Genomic DNA, 18,429 nt, shown 5'->3' with positions numbered 1-18,429 from the left:
TTTTAAAGAAAAGCAACCTTGAATTTCCACCAATAGGGTAATAATTTCATAATGCATTCTATGGAATATTATGCAGCAATTTTTTAAACACAAGAAATCTGTTTTTGCACTTACAGAAATACCAAAAGACTTATTGCCAATTAAAAACATTCAGAGAAGTAAAGACTCATTCTATTTATATAAAAAATACAGACTTCACACAGAAGTATTTATTTGTACAATTTCATGTGTAAATAGCAAAAGGGTTGAGTGGTTACACACTCAATTCATGACAGGCATTAAATATAGTAATAGAGACTAGAGAGAATATTTTAGAGTGAGTCTACTTACATTGCTATTATTTCAATTTTTTGCCATCAAAAATGAATTCATATTTTACTATGCAATCAAAACATTTTAAAAAAGAGATGACTATGTATTTGACTAATGGTTGAATATTTAGTATGATTTGATTTTTCACTGTTTGGATAGATTGGATCATAGTTTTTAATGCAATTGTGAAATTCTCTGAACTTAAAATGTTGGCTAACATATAACAAAATCTATTGGTTGACCCCTGTGCTAAGAAAACTTAAAGTGAGCTTCAGCTTTCAGGGAGAAACTTTATGTCTACAGTGAAATGAACAACCGAGAGCTATGAGTAAATCTCTCTTCTTTACCAAGAAGAACGTTGATGCCCCTTTTGTTTGAAATCATGAGGGATTCTCAGTAGACAGAACTGCCAGGCAGAAGGTGGATGGAACCATCTGGAATGGATCTTGCTGTTTATTTCATGAGGTTTGTCTTACCCTCCCAGTATAAAAGGATCCCTTGCTTTTGAACATCCTGTGTACTTGTCTGGTTATAGCAAGCCCCGGAGGCATAGAATAAACAGTGCTATGCTCAGTCGCTTCAGGCATGTCCGACTCTGTGCGACTCCATGGACTGTTGCCCGCCAGGTTCTTCTGTCCATGGGGTTCTCCAGGCAAGCATACTGGAGTGGGTTGCCATATCCTCTTCCAGGGGATCTTCCCGACCCAGGGATCAAACCTGCATCTCTTGCATCTCCTGTATTAGCAGGAGGTTCTTTACCACTAGCGCCACCTGGGAAACCCTCAATATGTGCTTAGTCACTCAGTCATGTCCGACTCTTTGCGACATCATGAACTGTAGCCCACCAGGTTCCTCTGTCCATGGGGATTCTCCAGGCAAGAATATTGGAGAGGGTTGCCATTCCCTCCTCCAGGGGATCTTCTGAACCCAGGGATTGAATCCAGGTCTCCCACGTTGCAGGTGGATTCTTTACCATCTGAGCCACCAGGGAAGCCCCAATAAACAGTGTGATCCTACAAAAAGTGTCATTATCTTTAGGATTACAAAGATGGAAGGGCCTCAGGCTGTATGATGATTGAATATTGCTTAAAATATATGAGGCTTTAAAAAGTTAAATTCTGAGATCTGAGCTGTCATGGACTGTAGTCATTACAAAGGGAAAAACTGAGGACTAGAAGGGTTAAGTAACTTATCAAGGTCACTCAGTGACCTTGGCAGTGACTCTTATTCAAGCGGATTCAAATAGCTTGTAAATCACCCATGCAACCTTTCAGGACCAAGGCAGTCCTCAGCTGCTGCTCATTGGAAGGACTGGTCTATGCTACTTGCTTATCTCATGATAATTCTGAACAATGATGAATCCTCGAGGGTTTTTTTTTTAAAGCTCAGAGTCCCCAGCTAAGATTGTTTACTTATGGAAATCTCTAGAGGTTATTTATGTTTACTTTTCTCAGGCTGTCATGACCTTGTATTGTTTAAAATCTATTTCAAGTGAGATTTTTAAGCCATTATCGCTATGAGCAAAGAATTATCCAAGTACAGTGATGCCAAGGTTACACACGTGTAAACTTGTAAACTGTGGGAATTTAGAACAAAAGTATTCTATTTGAATGCTTATTAATAAAAATCAGTAACCATCTTGTGTTGGGTGTCCTGTTCCCACAATTCTGAAATATCTACTTAATAGCAAAAATGAAATGAGAAGAGCATATTCATCTCTTTATTTTTTACACTTATTGGATTGCTGGGTTGACATGGACCACAATATTATCTTAGTTTGTCTAAAACACACAAAATCTTTTTGTAACTGACACAGGATCTCTTCTTCCCTTTCCCTCTACCATTTCCTTTGTTCCCCTCCCTGCTTGTGTACACACACACACAGTGTTATCTTCAAAAAGCATAACCAAAATGGGACCTGGAAACTCAGAACACAATATCTCTCTGTTGAAGCTGTACATACCAAGGCAGCATGTTCTTACATTTTCCCCAAATTTCCCCCCACTTTTCCAGCATTGTCCAGGGGACTGACAAAGGTTGGGGAGCCAGGCTAGAAGCCCCATTTATGATGCTCTGACTCCATTACAGGCTCAGCAGAGGACACATCTGGAACCCATTTCCTGCTGGGGTGGACCGTGAATGCCCGGCTGTAGTCAACACCGATTGGTGTGTCTCCTGTCTGGCTGTCAGCTGTCTTCCTGGCCAGAGCCTGAGAACGTGGCTGCTAGTGAAAGTGTTTATGTGTTTATGTGACCACAGGTATGTGCCCTCGGTGACAGAGCCCTTACTCCATCTAGCATGTCCTGGGAGGCAAGTGGGACGTGGATGAAGCCAGAGGGAGGGAGTGTTCTCAAGGTTTCGATGTCACTGTCAGGAGAGGAAGGACAGTTGTGGGCGTGGAACAGGATTGTGGCATTTCTTGTGGATTTGGGCTGGATAAAGCATTTTGGGAATGACACTTGGTTAAGCTCAGTTATGGTTTTGTCTAGTATTAGGGGCAAGGGAGAAGGCAATGGCACCCCACTCCATTACTCTTGCCTGGAAACTCCCATGGACGGAGGAGCCTGGTAGGCTGCAGTCCATGGGGTCGCAAAGAGTCGGACATGACTGAAGCGACTTAGCAGCAGCAGCAGAGGCAAGGGAAAGTGGGGAGCTGGCCTGTCTCCCAGGGACAAGTCCCCAGTTCCCTTAACTGCGAAGGCAGAGCCCTGAGCCCTGACTGTGGTCATGTGCAGATGGTCTCCTCCTTGCCTACCAGAAAACTCTGAGTCTTGACACATGCAATGAGCTTTGGGAGATATCTTCCCATAGATCAGGATGATATCTGTGCTTGGAGAAGCCCACTTGGTAAGAACATTCTACCCCCTTCCTGAAAGTTCCAGGGAGAGAAAGAGCCATGGGAAATAAGCTGATGGGTATTTTTAGATGCTTACAGGATTCCCTGCACTGTGCTAGACAGTATGAAGAACAGCAAAGTGTTGAAAGTCACAGGGTTTGTGATTTGTTGTCATTTATTTATTTGCCTTTTATCTTGAGCTGCTTCTAGCTCAAAAGAGAGGTAACATCTCCTCATAACTTTCCTCAGGTGTGCGTGTCCTTTGGAGGTTTCCCCTCAAGTTGTTAAGGCCTTTCCCCTCCTGATTTTGTATGTTCTTCATTTCCCAGTTGTATGGTCACTCCCAACTCAGGATCTCTAAGTCACTAAACCATGTGTCATTTGATGCCTGTGAACATCTTGCTCTTTCCCACATGTGACTTGAGCAGATATGTTCCCCGTGAAGCCAGCATCCTTTTTCATGTTTACACTTTGCAGTTGCCCACCTAATAGCTCAAGTTAAAAATCTCAGAGGCTTTTTTGATGGTCCTGTCCTTTTCAATCTAAAATGTAATACACAGTCACTGCCTTTCAAGTTTTGCTTTCAGCATATCTCCTGAATTCATTGCCTCTCTTCCACTTCCAAAGCTTTAGCTGATGTCCCCACCTTGGAAGACAGAGTTAAGTGCTTAGTTACTGCACATGTATGAACAATCATCAGGGTTATGACAACTATCTGTGCATCTACCCTAGAGGTGTCCTACGGGTGGCTCAGATATTGAGAGTGATGTTGATGTTGGGGACCTATTTTCCAATAAAGTGAAGTCTTATGGTGAAGTTCTGAACCAAACAATGTCTGTGCATGCTCATTCACTTCAGTCATGTCTGACGCTTTGCAACTCTGTGCACTGTAGCCTGCCAGGCTCCTCTGTCCATGGGATTCTCCAGGGAAGAGTAATACTGGAGTGGGTAGCCTTTCCCTTCTCTAGGGGATCTTCACAACCCAGGGACTGAACCCAGGTTTCCTGCAGCTGTTGCATTGCAGGCAGATTCTTTACCACTAAGCCACTGGGGAAGCCTCAAACAAAGTATAGTCTGCCCTTAATTTACAGGTGCAAAGTCTGCATCCCTAGAAAATTTAGTGTATATTAAAATCACATCAAAAAGTCCTTTTGTTTTTGTAGATAAATGTGTAGCAGGACATTTAAAATGGTGCAGAACATTAGACAATTCTTCACAGTGGGGGAGACAAAACGTAGCCCCCAATCACTGCAACAGCTGACAATGCCGTCCACAGATTTCCAAAATGTACCTTGGCTGTTGGTAGCATTTCCATTGGAATCACTGCACAGCCTTAATTTGTTTATATTATTTTTTACATAAATAGGCAATAGTCAACTACCTCTCCTTATTAAAAGTGACGATGTTACAGGTGAAAGTAAATCTCCTTTATTTCCACCTCTACACTGGTCGACCTTATTCTCATCCCCAAAGTAACTATGTTTAATTGCTTAGTATGTATCATTCCAGAACTGTTACTGTATATTAACCTACTATTTACAATCCCCTAGATTATCTGTGGTACTTGTTATGAGGTGAATGGTGTCCCCTCAAAATCCACACATTGAAGTCTTATCCCCCAGTACCTCAGCATGTGACCTTACTTGGGAATAGAGCAGTTAAAGATATAGCTAGTTAGGTTAAGATGAGGTCATGCAGGAGTAAGGTAGGCCTCTAATTCAATACAAAGGGTATTCTCATATAAAGGGGACATTTGGATACAAGGACAATGCACAGAGAGAATGCCATGTGAAGATAAAGGCAGAGATGGAGAGATGATTTACAGGCTGAGAAGTGCCAAAGATTGCTAGCTAACTGGCAGACCCCAGGAGAGAGGCATGGAGCAGACTCTCCACCACTCCCACCTCGCCAGCCTCAGAAGGAACCAACGCTGCCGACGCCTCTATCTCAGGCCTCCAACCTCCAGAGTTAGTTGCTCAGTCATGTCTGACTCTTTGCGACCTCATGGACTACAGCCTGCCAGGCTCCTCTGTCCATGGAATTCTGCAGGCAAGAATATGGAGTGGGTAGCCATTCACTTCTCCAGGGGATCTTCCCCACCCAGGGATCAAACTGGCATTTCCTGCATTGCAGGCAGAATCTTTACCACCTGAGCCACCAGGGAAGCCTCCAGAACCATGAGATGATACATTCGTATCATGTTAGCCACTCAGTTTGTGGTACTTCCTTATGGCAGCTCTTGCAAATTAATGCAGTCCCCTTCGGTATTTTAGGCTTCCCTGATAGCTCAGTAGGGAAAGAATCTTCCTGCAATGCAGGAGACCCCAGTTAAATTCCTGGGTTGGAAAGATCCACTGGAGAAGGGATAGGCTACCCACTCCAGTATTTTTGGGCTTCCCTTGTAGCTCAGCTGGTAAAGAATCCGCCACCAATGTGGGAGACCAGGGTTTGATCCCTGGGTTGGGAAGATCCTCTGGAGAAGGGAAAGGCTACCCACTCCAGTATCCTGGCCTTGATAACCCCATGGACTATAAGTATATGTATAGTATATACATATACATACATATATGTATAGTATATACATATACATACATATATGTATAGTCCATGGGTCCAACTCACAAAGAGTTGGACACAACTGAATGGCTTTCACTTTCATTTTTCAGTATTTTAAGTAATAGACAAGAAACTCTCAGAATTAAGATGGGCTGGGGAGGGGTGAGGCCTGGAGATGCTGCAGGTTGGATGACCGGGTAAGTTCCCCCTTTGGAGATGTTGGTCGGGCTGGCCTTGGACGGACTAGCATGCTGCGGAGTACAGACTTGTGTACAAGTGTGCCTTTCCTGTGAGCCCTATCTCCCAACAAAAAAACTCATCTGTTAAATTAGACTTGCAGTCAATTTGTTTCTATTGAAAAAGAAAACTGGTGATTAGCTTTGAGGCTCTTTTCAAGCAGTTTGTTGTAGAAATGAAAAATACTGAGTAACTCAAATTTTACCCTGGAGCATGACCGAATTTTAACTGGTTGCATTTTATAGCCTGTGTGACAGAAAAATGTGATCTCTGTCTCATTCTGGATCGTTGTCTACACCTTGCATACGTATGCATGATGAAGAGTTCTAAAACACAGCTTTAGATGTAGCACTTGACATACCACCGATGTAAATGAAATGAATAGTTCAAAATCACGAGCATGGAAAGAAAAAGCAGACCTTTGAATATCCAGTTTCATAAAGTAATGCATTTAGAAATAATTTGCAAACTGGAAAGGCAGTTAAAAGGGTCATCTTACTCCACTGTGCCACGTGTCACAATCTTTAAGCTTTAATGAGAATTGCTCATTGAGTCTAGGATTTAGCCAGACATTTGGCTTGAGCAAACAGTGAGAAAAACACTGCTAAAATAATTATATTCAGTTTAGGGTCTTTAATACTGTCAATGATGCCAGATTATTCTGAAAGTAGAGTTTGTGGAATCTGAGCATTTTGCACTATTTCACCTTGAAATGTCTATGGGAATGTGTCTGTATGCTTAAAAAAAATTATATTCTAAATAAAAATTTCTGAATATCAAAGAAATATTGCTTCTACAGTTTAAGCTAATAGATGCCTATATTATTTTGTTCTTAATTCAAAGGAAAGTATATTTGTGTAAAAGCAATACAGAGATTTATATTTTATTGTAGAATTGTACAATTATCTGATATGCATTTTATAATAGAAATGGGAAATTGTTTATCGTTCTATCAAAATAGTGCTGTGAAATTGAAACAATGTTCTATCAACAAAGCAGCTGTGAAATTGAAACGATGTTTTAATTGAAGTGTAGTTAATTTATAATGTGTTAGTTTCAAGTGCACAGAAAAGTGATTCAGTTATATACATAAATTCTTTTTCAGATTCTTTTCCATTATAGGTTATTACAAGATATTGAGTATACTTCCCAGTAGATCCTTGTTGTTTACCTATTTTATATATAGTGTGTATCTATTAATCCCATACTCCAAATTTATCTCTCCCTCCCATCCCCTTTGGTAATCATAAGTTTGTTTTCTATGGCTATGGGTTTACTTCTGTTTTATAAATGAGTTCTGAAATTGATGAATTTTACATTGACTTTCTAGACTCTTTTAACATATAAACATTTCTTTTTAAAAACCGTGTTTAATAGTTTTCAGTGTGGTTTAACAATGCAGCTAGAATATTATGAAAGTACTGAGCGCTTCCCCTAACGCCTTTTTTGTCACACTTATTTGCCATTTACGAGATTGTTTGGAATAAAAAAACAATCTTGCCAATTCAGCAAGCTAACCACCTAGTGCTCTAAAGGAGCATTAAATATTTCATCCAGTGTAGTTGCCTGAAAGGAATGGCTAGTTCTGTCATCACGTGACACCACTGAAGGTCTCTGAGAGGCTGACAGGAACTAACAAACCCCACTCCAACTGCAGCCGTTTTCTGTGTGCAGAGTCTGTCACGGAGAGCATGCTGTACACCGCACATAATCACAATTACCTCTGATCAAAGCCCTTGAATGTTTTCTGGGTAGCGTGCTCAAAGCCTCAAGATGAGCTCACCACTTCGTCTCCTTTGTCCAGACATCCCAGCTTCCCCTGACTTTCTCTGGCCCTCTGCCTGCAATGTTCTTCTGCCTTTATATTCCTTTCCTTCTCATCCTTCGTGCCTTCAGCAACTTCTCTGTCTCAGCAAAAGCTTCCTAGGTCTCCAGCTCTGCAGGGCAGACCTCCTACTCTCACTGTTACCTCTCCTTTGCACATCACAGTTGTAATGTCACATTGATTTATGTGCTGTGCTGGACTTAATCGCTCAGTCATGTCCAACTCTTTGTGACCCCCACAGACTGTAGCCCACCAGGGTCCTCTGGGGCCATGGGGATTCTCCAGGAAGGAATACTGGAGTGGGTTGCCATACCCTCCTCCAGGGGATCTTCCCGACCCAGGGATCAAACCCAGGTCTCCCTCATTGCAGGCAGATTCTTTACTGTCTGAGCCACCAGCCAGCCACCCTGATGATTTATGTCATTTATGGGAGCATGTAGCTAATGTCCAACTCTACCTGGGGTCTGTAAGCTTCATAAGTTCAAGGGCTTTGATTTTATTTCCCTAATATCTAGTGGAGTGCCTGTCCTGTAGTGGCAATTACTAAATATACTTAATAAATATTGATGAAAAAAATGGGTGAAGCATTACTTTATTGTTAATGTAGTATTTTTGGTTTGAAAATATTATGTTAAGAGATTTACTATTATGTATAAAAAAGAATGTTCTGCCAAATACCCACTGCGCCCCCTCAAAACCAGCTGTGTGCTCAGTAGATTGACTACAGACCACAGTCCACTCACTGTCCCCATGGGCAGAACGCAGGGGACACTTTTAATTGTCTGGAGAAGCCCCTTATTTCAATGCATGTGAATAAGGCCTCATATAAAAGGGGGTTCAGATGTTGGTTTGTGTATTCTTCTTTAATTCAAAACCATGAATTGGAGCACGTGTATGCGTTGCGACACGGCAGAAGCAGATGTTTTCTCTGTCCTTGCGGAGCTGGCAGTCTCCAGCACTGTTCTCAATGTGGTTCTAGACCTCAGAATCACCAGAGTGGTTATTAAAATGTAGCCTCTCAGCTTCCACTATAGACAGATTAAAATAAAATATTTCAGAATGGGGCCAGAGAAGTATAAAACTGGAAGAAATTCCCTCTGTCACTCTCCCTGATGTTGGAGTTCAAGGAGGTCCAGGAGGGGCATTTATGAGTGCAATGTCCATGACTTCTGCTTCTCCTGGGTAGGTTGGAACCCTGTTGCCCAAAATTCTGGTGAGGTTTCATATAGTTATAAGATAAGGCAGCATGCTGGCTGATAATTGCTTGGTGGATCTATTGGTTTCTGACAATCGTCTGTATAAGGATTCCTTTAGATGATAGACCAAGTGACAGCCCATGCAAGGAGATCATAATGGCCCAGAGGACAGACATTCCTTGATTCCCATTAACATTATTAACTGGAAAAATATTAATAGAAGATCAGACTAGAAGGCTTCTAAAGTCCTTTCTTCTCCAAATAACTGAGAACATTGAATAAAGGTAATAAAACACCCTCACCCAAAGGTGCTGCTATATGAGAGGACATGCTAGGGACATTTCTATAACCACTGTCTCTCCTGCTGACAGCACAAACATAGCAGGTATGGCAACTTGAACTTCATATCTGCCATGGTCCCATCAAGAAAGAAAAGTTCACTCTGATGATTCAAGTAAAGAGATTTAATCTAGGCTCCACTTGCAGAGAAGGAAGGTGAAGGGCACCAACAAGAGATGCTGAGAATCTTAGAGACCCATAACAGCAGGAGGCTGTTACCATCTCCCTTAGGACTGGATGGTCCTGGGAGGAAACAGCCACACTATTGGAGCATGGGAGCCTCTGAGAGCTGGAGGAAACACACAGCTCCTCACCTGGAACAGCAGTCATGGAGAGACAGATGGTGCCAGAGATGGGGCAGCTCACAGAGAGGAAATGGGGGAGAAATATTCTGCCCCCCTCTTCTTTCACCCTCCATTCTCCTGACTGCCCTCAGCTGGCTGAAACCAGGCAGAAGCCTGCCGAGCTGGGGGTTGGGACAGCCACCGACAGGGGAGCCCAGTTACTGAGCCACAGAAGAGAAAGGCTGAGAATAGGTTGGGGGAAGGACAGGGGAGTGGAAAATAACAGCACATATCCTTGGTTAGGTGTTTATATGGAGACTATTTCCTTTTTGAAAGACCTTTCTTAGACGTTCATAGCCTAAGCACAGAATGAAATCAGAATAGATTCATTCACTGGAGAGCACTATCTTTGATCCATTTCCCAAGACCTAAAAATAATCCAGAATTAGAAAAGCACAGGGCAAGTCAAAACAAGTGTAAACATCAATAGTGTCTTTATTCTTTTTAAAAATCTGTCATTTCAAAAAGCATTTAAGGCAGATATATATTATTGCTGGATCTCTTTAATTTTCTCTTGAGAATCCTTATCTTTTGCTATGTTTCTTCCTACCGACCACGTATTGACTCAAGAACATTTTCCATATAGTCAGGCAGGAAGTGGGGGACAATTAAAAAAGCACAAGTAGCACGTAATCTTTTTTTCAGGATATTCTGATAATCTGTGGCGCTCACCTCCAGGCTGATTTGAGTACACAGAAAGTTGTTAGGTGTACACTTTCTTAGCGTTTTAAAAATAACTCTTCAGAGTGAAAAGAACTATTCTATCTAAATAGTCTAGGGAGGCTTTTCTTATCTCCTATTGATAGTAGATCTATGAAGCATAAGTGTTCTTTCATTTGGCAGTTTCTAGCTAATTCTAAATTTCTCAGAATGATATGGGAATTTGATACCAAATAACTCAGGGATGGAGAGGTTGTCACTTTTTTAGTTTTGCTTCTGTACTTGGTAAGCTGAGAAGCACTAAAGGCTATTATAGGGAGGGATGGGTACAAACAGAACATGGTCTGAAGATTCCTTTGATGGTAGGCATTGATGAAGAGAAGGGTTCACTGTCAGCGTTCTTTTTGGGTCAGGGGTTAGGTGACTGGTGAGCTCAGTGCCCAGGGCCCTTGTACAAGGAGTTTTAAGCATCCCTTTGCAGACCAGTATTTTGGGGTGACTACTTAGGGCCCGTTGACTATACTGTCAGGGCGTTTGAGGGCCAGCCAAGTATATAAACTGGTCACTATATTAGACCAATACCAAGCTTCCAATCTTGCTGGGCTGTAAATTTCAGTGCAGGCTTTGAGCACCAAGACATGATTTCCTGGTCATGTTTTAACATGTGAATAATCAGTGCTGATCTCCTAAGGGGAGATATCTTTTGCCAGCTGCTGAGTCCATATCAACACAAGTGTGCTTCTATTCAATCAAAGCTACTGACATTTTCTCTTTAGAGATAAGTTAGTATTAAACCTAACTTTATCTCCAGGCTATTAAGTTCCATACATTAATAGTTAAGGAGGTCACTAAATTTTGACACAGAAAATTGAATAATGAGGACATGATGAATCCTTAACCTCATTGTCTCTGTGGCGTGCATATGGCTTAGGATGCAAAGGCTTTCCAAGGTTTTCCTTTCTCCCATTTGATCATTTTTATGCATTTTCATAGAATTTTCATAGTTTTGATAAAGTATAGTAGGAAAAGCACAAAGTTTAGGATGAGAAGACACAGAATTCCAGTCTCTGATGCTGACCTGTGGCAAGTCACCTCACCTACATGAGTCTTACTTTCTTCACCCATAGAAGAGACTTGCTGTGATAGGCTGGGGGCTGTATCTGATGAAGGCACTGTTAAGCGAGAGGGCAGTCCTCGGCAGTACTGAAGCTTCCTTGGTTCTGGTGACGAGGTCTCACTGACTCGTAGCAAAAGAACATGAGGTGGTCAGAATCAAGTAGTAGGTGTCTACTGAATTTTCCCAGCTCTGAAACATTCCCAGACTCATAGTCCTTAAAGGTTGTTGTTGTTGTTCAGTCGCTCAGTTGTATCCGACTCTTTGCAACCCACTGGACTGCAGCATGCTGGGTTTCCCTGTCCTTCACTATCTCCCGAAGTTTGCTCAAACCCATGTCCATTGAGTTGGTGATGCCACCCAACCATCTCATCCTCTGTCGTCCCCTTCTCCTCCTGTCCTCAATCTTTCCCAGTATCAGAGTGTTTTCCAATGAGTTGGCTCTCTGTACAAGGTGGCCAAATTATTGGAGCTTCAGCTTCAGCATCAGTCCTTCCAATGAATATTCAGGGTTGATTTCCTTTAGAGTTGACTGGTTTGATCTCCTTGCTGTCCAAAGGACTCTCGAAAGTTTTCTCCAACACGAAAAAATCAATTCTTTGGCACTCAGCCTTCTTTATGGTCCAACTCTCACATCCATACATGGATGGAAATGGAAATATGGAAAAACCATTTTGTCCTTAAAGGTACAAAGTCTAAATGCCTCAATGTAATACCCAAGGACCTTCCTCCTCCAGTCACACCAGATTCTCTTTCATGGCTAGACCGGTAGCAGTAACTTCTTCAGCCACTTGCCTGCCTCACTGTCTCCCCATCACCCCTCAAAAGAGCTCAGGTTTTTCCAACTGTCCAGAAGGCATTTCTCTCTGCCAGTCCAAATGCTACCCAATCCTTTTACAGCAGCTCACTAGCTGCTAGTTTCTTGAGGCACAATGCTACAGGAAAGGAGAGGGAAGGGCTGACATTACGAGCACCAATGAATGATGTATTTATCATCATTTTGTCCACTTTATCTTCCCCCACCCCCTGCAGTAGGTGCCATCCCCTCATTGTACTTACGAGAAAGCTGAGGTTCTTGGCCAAGGTCACACACTACTGAGATGCTAGTTTCAGATTCAAATCCAGGTCTGTGCAGTACTTTACACTGCTCCCTTTGCCTGTAGGAAGGGCAAGCTCTTCTCTAAGAATGATGTAAATAAATCAGCATTTATTTACTGATACAGCTGGAGAGGGCTTCAAATCCTGTTCCACATCAAATGGTTATCAGAGGACATTAGTTCCTTCTTAAACATTTGACATGAACATGCCTGAACATGATATCCAGGCAGTTATCTCTTTTTTTGAAATAAGGTAAAGGATCTGTGATTATTTTTTCTAAAACTATATAATGGAGGAATGGTTAATTTTGTTCTTATTGAACTTACTAACAAGACTTTAGGGTTTATTGCAAATGATCTGGCAGCCACAGTTCAGAGAAATAAATTCCATGCAATCTTATTACCAATGTAATTTCTTGGAATGGAATTGGTGATGCCTGATTTTAGAAATGCATCCATTTGAGGGCCTCAGTTTGTGCTGGCAGCTAGCACTTCCTCACATGGAGTGAAACTGGCTCCGTGGAAGCACATGGGTTGCAGCTGCATCTCCCCCTGAGGTTTGGAAGGAGGGCCAGCCAGCCCTACAGGCTGTGTGTTGGAAACAAGGCATTTCATGTCTTCTTCTGGATGAACTAAACTTGCACCAGGCCATGCCCATGCCAGGCAAGAAGTTACCAAATCCTGACACTCGGTCAGACAAGCTCCCAGAAATCTGCAGCCATGATGTTTGAGGGTTTTTTTCCTTTTAAGCTGCCTGAGGTACTGATGACTCAGGTTAACACATTTCATCTTTTACCAAATCTGCAGCCAAAATATTTTCTACCTTTATGACTCACCTTTTTCTCAGGCCTCTTAAATTTGTAGGAGTTTAGTAAAAACATGCAGGGAAGACTGAGGCAGTCTCCGTTTTATTCCTAATGGGCATGGATGGATATCCACTGGCAACCTGGAGCTCCCTGTGTCTCCCAAGTTCAGGTCTGACTTGGATCCCAGGCCACCGAAGGGTTCCAGTGGAAGATGCACTCCAACTTTTAGAAAGATGCATTTTTCAGTTTCAAAGTTGTAGAGTTTCTCTGGTTACTATGAAACAAGGGTCGACTTGATAAAAAGAATCAGGGAATATTTTTGATTATGGGGGATTGATATGTCTAAGTCTTAAAAGGGCCTTTCCATGAGCACTCTACTCTAGTTCAGCTGTGCCTCCTTCATTTGACTTCTATCTACTTTCTACATTTATTTTTCGCTTCAGCTGACTGTCCTTTCCTTACACATGAAGTCTCATCACTGCACATTTTGTCCTTTGCATCTTTGCTTATGATCTCCTCATATCTGTGATTAGAACGTCCTCCCTTCAAGTCCTTTTAAACCTTAACCTTCTTTCTAGGTTCCAGTTAAATCCCGTTTCTTTTGTGACATCTTTCTTAATAAAAATTGCTTCCTCCTCTGAGCTTCTGTAACAAGTAATCTCTCTTACTGCTCTTAAGAGCCTCTCTTTGCCAGTGGTTCTGTAACTTCACTGCCATATATCTTAGTGCAGATTTCTTTTTATTAGCTGGTGATTCATGTCTTCCATCAGGTCTAGAAAATTTTCAGGCTTTGTTCTTTGGAAAACATCTTCTCCTCTCCTCCTTTTCTTTTTCTCTGGTACTTATTTTTCTGGAACTCATGATATATGTATTGGGCCCTTTTATGCTTTCAACTTTCTCTACCTCTCTTTCATGATCTCCTTCTGTTCTGCATTCCAATGTCTTTGGATTTGTATTTCAACTTCAACATTGTCTAATCTGCTGTTTAACTTTCCCACTGCATTTCTAAAAACAAATTTATTGAGATACATGAATAGTTTACAAAAATGAATATAATTTACATATATAAATCCAACTATTGAAAATTCACAGTTCAGTGTGTCTTTTAGCAAACTTAGTTGTGCAAACATCATCATAATCTAGTTTGAGAACATTTGCTTATAAAATGGCTTATGACCATTTATAGTTGATCCTTATTCCCACCCCAAGTCAGGAAATGTCTATCTCTATAGACTTGTTTTTTATGGACATTTCATATAAATGGAATCATACACGATGTGCTCATATGTGTTTGGTTTCTTTTACTTAGTATAATGCTTTTGAGCTCCATTTATGTTGTAGCTTGCCTCAGTGGTTGATTCTTTTTCATTGCTGAATAGTATGCCATTGCGTGGATGCATCACATTTTATTTTTCCATTCATCTGTCATCCACTGAGTTTTCAAGGTCAAAGACTACATTTCTTTCAAAAAGTTCTATCTGCTTCTATTTCAAGTTGGACTGGACAATTATATTCAATCTAATTGTTTTTTTATTTATTTCAATATTTCATTTTAATTATTTTAAACATGCTTTCTAACATGGTTAGTTTCTAATACTTCCTCAACTGGAAAATCTTAAGGATCTGAATCAGGTGCTTTTTGATTATGTGATTCTTATCTATTTTGCCTTGTTTCCTCTTATAATTGAATTTTGAGCTCATATTTTATGGGAATCTTGTGTGGTCTGGACTGAGGTTTCTTGGTTGGCACCCAGGGCAATTCTTTTTCAGGTTAATTTTTTGATTTAGAGTTTCCTGGACCATGCCATAGTGTAAAAATGAATACCAAATCTGTGAAAATGCAAGCCTGTGGTTAAAAATTGTCACGAAAGACTTTTTCCTCCCAAACTAAAAATAGGAGGATACAGAAATACTTTCTCATATTCTCCTTTTTCTGATTTTCTCACTGTTTTTTCCTTCCCTCTTTCTCTGAGAGTTTGATTATTTGACTGAAAGCCAGTGTCTCAGTTGTTAACTCCCTGACTCATGAAGACCCAAGTCCTGGAGTCTCGGCCTTGGAGACATACAACTGGGACCTCACCTGTCCTCTGGGAGCCGAAGTACGACTCCCACTTACCACCATGTTTTCAGCTTACTCTTCATTTTTGGCCCCTTATTTTATTTAGGCATATATTCACATATACAATTTTAAAAGCATGTTTGTTCTATTTTACTTTTCTAGGTGTTCTATAGTATGAGTTTTGTAGGATATTCAGTGTTCTTGGGAACACAGCTAGACATAAGCAGCTGATTTTATCAGACATCTGTGTGTGCATATCTGTGAGTGTGTATATGTGCTTTTATATGTGAAATGTCAGTTGTTCTAAAAAGGTGAGCTAACTTATCACTAGATCCAGCATTAGTACCTGAGCAGAGTAATGTAGTTTTTTATAAAGGATATTTTAATTTTAAGATAAGTTTTAAAGGTTACATTGGATACTTCTACAGAGTCAATGGCTTTTTTGAGCTTCTTGATCTGTAGTATACTCTACTACACAGTAAATCTCTAGGAAATGATACCATAGTGATTGTTGGATTTTGTGGAATATTTTTCATCTTTAGTTTAACAGTTCGGTAAGAAAATGCTATGTATTAAAATTCACAAACACTTTTGTATCCTAAGTGTTTTGTGGCTGGAAGAAATATTCTTTTCTAAAGCTCTTAATGATATGGCACACTGGGGCCATAGCCTTGTCTAAACCAGGGAACAGAGAGGTTATACCCTGGAAATTCCTTTCATCTCAAAGCTTCTATTTTAGGAAGAACATGAAATTATCTGACCTTGGAAAGAACCAAGGAAACTGTTTACTCCCCTGGGTTGTTAACTCCAAATAAAAACAGTCTTGCATGTTAAGTGAAATCTTAATGGTATCTTCTTAAAGCCTAATTTTAGAGCTTCAGATGTCTGTTTTTGAAGGTATCTATCTATTTTACTCCTCTGAATTTCTTAACAACTTCCTCTCCAGTCTATCCACTATTAGTTTTGTAAGGGTGCTGTAACAAAATACTACAAACTTTGTTCTGTTGTTTGTTGTTTTAGTCAGTAAGTCATGTCTGACTCTTTGCAACCCCAGGGACTGTAGCCTAACAGGCTCCTCTCTCCATGGGATTCTCTAGGCAAGAATACTCAAAGGGTTGAATACAAATGGGTTGCCATTTCCTTCTCCAGGGGATCGAACCCACATGTCCTGCTTGGCAGGTGGATTCTTTACCACTGAGCAACTAGGGAAGGACAACAAACTTAGGAGGGTTAAGGCAATAGCAATTTGTTTTCTCATAGTTCTGGAGCCTGAAGTCTAAGATGGAGGTTTTGGCAGCACCGGTTTTTACTAGAAGCTCTGCAGGAGAATCTGTTCCATGCCTCTCCCTTAGCTTCTGGGGTTTGCCAGCCATCCTTGTCAATCCTTGGCTAGTAGACATGTCACTTCAGTCTCTGCCTTTGTTTTCACGTGGCATTCTCCCCTGCATGTCTGCGTCTTCACATGGTCTTCTGACACAGACACTAGTCTTTGGATTAGGGCCCACTCTAATCCAGTACAACCTCATTTTAATTATAACTACAAAAATCCCTTTCCCAAGTAAGATGACATTCTAAGGATCCAGGTAAACATGATTTTTGGAGGGACAGTATTTAACCCGGTACAGCTCAGTATTGTGGACTGTGAGCAAGAACAAGTGTAGACCCTGGAAAGAGCTGGTCTCCACACCAGGCAACTTATCAGCACTCTATGTATTACATCACCTTCTAGTGGAGGTGTAAGGAGCAGCTTCAAAGACCCAGGAATCCTTAAATGTGAGGTTTCAATATAGAGGCTCTCAGAGAGAAACATTTTCATTGTGAAGAGCACTGGGAATCCACAGTAATCAGATATTGCAGGCTCCATCCATCTGGGCTGTCTGGTAAGGACAGAGCATGCTTACAAAAGGTGAAGAAGAACAGAGCTTAACTGTAAAAGAAATACAGTTGGGGTTACCAGGAGGCTTTAATAAACAGAAAGACTTGTTAGTTTGCAAAGCTTATAGTCACCTTTCCTAAATCTTGAGGCTTTCCTACATTCTCTTGGGCAGTTATGAGTGTAAATGGAGCAAAACTGCCTTCAGCCACGACCCTCCACATCTTTCCCAGCTTCCTCAGATCACACAGCTGAGAGCTAGGGGGTGTCTATAAATGTTGTTTCCTTTAAAACACACACTCTTGTCAAAATGAATCAGAATTACTAGAAAGAAAGAGTAAAAATATCCAGATTCTGTTAAAACCCCATGAAAACTTAAACAGCATTAATTTCTTTGGTTGGATTTCTGGGAGAAGTAATGTTTTTCACCAAGAAGCATTCAATGCCAGATATCTATTTGGATGTCTTGTATTTTTGTCCAGGCTATAAACCAACATCAGCTCTAGCTGCACAAACCTATGGATTCAAATGAAGCTTCTTTGTGGAGCAGAGTGACTCAGGTGAAAAAGGAGTTGCAGCATGGAAGAGAATGCTTCCTGGAATTCATAACACTTCCTTACTTTTCTAACATTTTTAAAGAAAGTTATGCCTGACTGCTCAGGGGGATTTTAAAGGAATTGTTGGCTGCATACAAAAACTAAAATATATGTATTAATTTTAATTCCATAATAGGTCCCTGTGGTTGCTGCCTATCTTAAAAGAAGGATTAGAAGAAGGCAAATGTTTCATTCTATTCACCAAACATTATAGTTAATACTTTTCTGACATGAAATCTTTGTTTACCTAATGTATTAGATGTAATAGATTTGTCAAACTAGTTCTTCCCACTAGAGCTCCTGATTTAAATCTCCTTTAAATAAACTTCAGTTGACTCAATATCCTCACCCACAATGATTTTAATTCTGCAAAAATAATGACTTGGCTTTCCACTCAAGCTTTACCTTTATATGTGGCTTTAAAAAAAAGTGTTATCAAAGCCACTGGTATTGCTATTATACCAGTTAGGCAGGAAAGCCCACAGGAAAAAAAAGACTGTATGTTGATTGCATGGGTTCTATTTAAGATTTGGGAATTTTCACACAGTGGACTGAAGCTATATTCCTGAGTTTGTTGGG

The sequence above is a fragment of the Bubalus kerabau genome, chromosome 4, assembly GCF_029407905.1.
Source record: "Bubalus kerabau isolate K-KA32 ecotype Philippines breed swamp buffalo chromosome 4, PCC_UOA_SB_1v2, whole genome shotgun sequence".
NCBI lineage: Eukaryota > Metazoa > Chordata > Mammalia > Artiodactyla > Bovidae > Bubalus > Bubalus kerabau.
The sequence above is the reverse complement of the archived record's forward strand: the minus strand, read 5'-3'. Positions refer to the sequence as shown.